Raw genomic sequence first — 4,126 nt, 5'->3', positions numbered from 1 at the left:
CGGCTCAGTGTGTATCACTACTTCATCAATGAGGACGAGAAAATAAAAATCATCATTTTCATCATCACTCCTATCAATACGTCTGAATGCAACTGCACCCTTCCACATATTCCTTAATACAACATACTGGACTCTTTGACCATCCACATTCATTGGCTATAAACAGAAAAACATCCAATAATAAGAAACAATCCAAACTAATTGTTCTAAGTTAATCATTTTAGTTTAATTCAGACCGATGTTCATTCATTGTTTTCTAGTGCTAACTAAAGGTGCTAAGAATATATGACCTGAGTATTATTAGCATTGTTGGTGCCAGGGCTGACACTTAAGGCTCTTAGCTCCTCAACAGTCTCCTCAAGATTACAGAAACAATTTTCTACAGCAGCAGTCTTCAATTTCTCCTTATGCAACAGCTCTCTACTAACTGCAGATGCACGTAACTCAGTCTTTGAGACCCCACCTCCAAAGCCTCGAACAACACCCCTTCCATCACGGCCAAGTACCTATCATCAGATATATAAAATTTGTTAGTAACAATTTTATTATACGATACATCAATATAAATTCATCTCCAAAACAACAATATATAATCAGCTCAACCCACCTTCGCAACTGCATCCTTATCTAGATCAGTCTCGCCTCTAAACTCATCTGTTTCATTCAACTCCCTCACCTTTTGCTGCACAATATAGCCAACATTATGCATAAGACGATTACAAATAGTGAAACTAGTGAATCTAATTTATTCATTGAACATAAAACTTACAACATAATCTCTTGATGTTACTTCATAAGATAGGGATCGAACTGTAGACGGTCCTCTTCAGACATTTCTTGGTACACATGTGTAGCCAGGTACAGGTCAACCCTTAATACCTTACAGTAGGACTTGCTTGTTCCATTTCATGTCGGCGTTGTGCAATACCACGCCTACCGGTACTGTGTGAAGCTTTTAGCTTTGACCTTTCTCTCTTCATTCTTTCCCTAACCTCCTTATCTTCTCCTTTACTCACAATATCAACGAAGTCATCCCAGTCCTCTTTCTTCAAATTTTTGGGTATCCTTTTTCTCATTTCAGCAATACTGGAACAGCCATCACATATCGCCCTTAGTTTAGTCTTGGCATTCTTCCGTAACATATTTTCCATTTTCAAAGATTTGGCCTTGAGATATTCAGGAACCATGTATGCATTGGAGAGACTCCTCCAGATTTCTTCCTTCAATGGCAGAGGAACTTGCTTCCAACTTTTAATAGATGGTGGGACGAGATTTCTGGTTATTTTCCCCATCTTGGTTGCATACGTCTTTTTGGTAGGTCATATAGGTTGGCCCGTGTTATTAAAATCAATTGGCATACGCTGATCATCACCTATACAGAACAATACAAAATCATTAAAATTTCTAAGAAAACTTGAAATAAGTAACATATTTAGGGAAGTAAGATAAAACAGCTACATTACCAATCATGCTTTCTTCACTAATTTCAGGTTCACTATCACTATTTTTCTGACATAGAGCCTCATGCCATGGCTCTGAACCTCCACTAGGACAATGTTCACCCTGAGACGATGGATGAGACCCAGACCCTCCACTTGGAATCAGACTTCTTCCATGACTGTCTGAACCATTAGTAGATGGAGACCTTCGTGCATCAATCAAAGGAGTCCAGGTAGGTTGATTTGTGGTAGGAGTTCCAGACCGACGAGATATGCTGCTACTTCTAGGTCCCCTAGCCATATTATCTGATTAAAAAACCCATAATAAGAAACAATACAAAAACTGCAGCAGTGGTGCACAATATCATGACACAAAACCTACATGTAAGAGATTGATATCTAACCATATACATTTAAACAATGCAACAGTGGTTCAAAGAAACTTATCAAAAGCATATTAAGTACAAAACTAAACTACAAACAATCACTTCTTACACATCTGCAAATAATCTTTCTATCTATGCAACTAAATCGTAACAAATCATGATAGAATGAAGAAGAACACCAATATAAATCAATCCATACTATACAAACACAATTTCATAACTTGAACACAACTACCTCAAAGTAGAACATGAGGTTTCGTCACAAAATCAAAATCCAACTGTAAGAACATGAAAAAGATCTTAATTCAACTATAAGAACATCATGATAACACACTAAACACGAATCAAAGTAAAGTATGAAAAGTTATTCAAGATTCTGAAACCATAGAAAAATTAAAACAAATTTTTGATCGAGATGTTATATCTGACGATCTTTGAGAAATTACTGCACCTCTTCTACACAACATTAAAAACAAAGGAACTTCAATTAAAACCCTAATAGAGAAATTGAAGACAGGAACTGGACAATCTATCACGAAATTAACCTCTACCAAATTCAAATCAAATAGAATCAAAGTGAAGGAGTTGTTATACCCGAAGATTAATCTGCACCTGAAGGACTTCTACATTCAAAAAAAAAAAACACAAAAATTAGATTCAAACCCTAACATCAAAGAAGTTGAAAAGAAAACAAAAAAATTGACTTTCTAAAACCATAACTTTACCTGATGAGAATTGAAATCGAAAATAGGGTTATGAAGAAAAGGGATTTTGAAGATACGAAGAGAACTAGGGTTTGAGAAAAGGGGTTTTAGATACAGAACAAAAATAGGGTTTTGAGAACAGGGGTTTACGGATATAAAAGAGGAATAGGGTTTTGAATCACTTGTTAGTCAGGGTTTTTTCAATCTGAAATCATTTTTCTGTCTTTGATTTTTCTTTTTGTCTCAGAGTTTTCTTTCCTGTGTAAGAACAAGTGACAGGAACGTAAAAGATAAAGGTGAGAGAGAAGAGATATACAGAGTCGATAGAAACGAGGATTCTCATCTGTCACCGTTGATTCATTTAGGCTCATCATCTAACCATTGCTTCTGGCGCGAAAAATCCCGCCAAAAACATGCATCATAGAATCTTCTTTTCCTCACAGTCGTTTTACAACTCAGACAAAAGCTACCAGAGACCACCAAAAATTCGCCTTTATAAAACAACTGATATTGCAACAAGTTTAATTTTTTTTTATTTATTTTTTTTATAAAACAACTGTGAATGACAGCATGGGTAAGTACTTCATCCCAATAACAATTATTTTTGAAAAGCCCAGGAAGTGGTAAAAAACCAATTATCCACTAGTGAACCCCTAAATATTTATCAGAATTCTTCATCTCAGTCATATTAAGGGCATTAGCAAGAGAGATTTTAGCATCAGGACTAATATTCTTGCTAAAAGACACTAGATTTCTCAAAGTTCAGCATTTGGCCAGAGTACATACCAAATTTCTCAATCATAGACAAAATACCTGCTATGTTATGCATATCAGCCTTAGCAAAGATGAGAAAATCATCTTCAAACAAGAGATGAGTAATACTTGGAGCATTTCTAGCAGCCTTAACTCCTGAGATAACATGATCATTAGAAGCATTAGTAAGCAATCTTGATAAATATTCCATAGCAATAATGAAAAGATAAGGGGATAAAGGATCCCCTTGTCTTATACCTCTAGTAGGGAAATATTCTTCAGTGGGAGAGCCATTAAGAAGAATAGAAATTTTAGAAGTACTAATACATTGTTCAATCATATTACAAAAACATTTTGGGAAACCAATTTTCCTAAGCATTCCTATAAGAAATGGCCACTCAAGTCTATCAAAGGCTTTTGATAGATCCAATTTTAAGTCCATGGTGCCACTAATACCCTCATTGTGCTTCATAGTATGTATCATCTCATGGGCTATAATGATATTATCATGTATAATCCTACCAGGAACAAAAGCAGCTTGAAATGGAGATATAATATGCTTAAGATGGGGCTTGATTCTATTAGCAATGATTTTAGAAATAAGTTTGTAAACAGTGTTGCATAATCCTGTAGGTCTAAGATCAACAGCATGCTTGGCAGTATCAGTTTTGGGGATCAAAGAAAGATAGGTCTTATTGAATTCAGATGGCATGTAACCTGTTAAGAAGAAATTTTGCATAGCACACACCACATCTTTACCTACTATGTTCAAATTAGCTTGGTAAAAACCTGCTTGAAAGTCATCAGGGCCTGGGGAACTCCAAGAGGACATACTCTTAACAGT

The 4,126-nt window shown here is 35.6% G+C and overlaps 1 long non-coding RNA gene across 1 annotated transcript; it reads right to left on the bottom strand.

Moving 5' to 3' along the window:
• Positions 1-409: 409 nt before the first annotated feature.
• Positions 410-798, bottom strand: LOC113309817. Its single transcript, XR_003340762.1, has 3 exons — positions 770-798; positions 608-682; positions 410-506 (listed from the first exon to the last, which is right to left on the bottom strand). It is a non-coding gene; the product is annotated as an uncharacterized LOC113309817 (long non-coding RNA).
• Between the last annotated feature and the right edge of the window lie 3,328 nt (positions 799-4,126).

Source organism: Papaver somniferum, chromosome 9 (assembly GCF_003573695.1).
Source record: "Papaver somniferum cultivar HN1 chromosome 9, ASM357369v1, whole genome shotgun sequence".
NCBI lineage: Eukaryota > Viridiplantae > Streptophyta > Magnoliopsida > Ranunculales > Papaveraceae > Papaver > Papaver somniferum.
The sequence above is the reverse complement of the archived record's forward strand: the minus strand, read 5'-3'. Positions and strand labels throughout refer to the sequence as shown.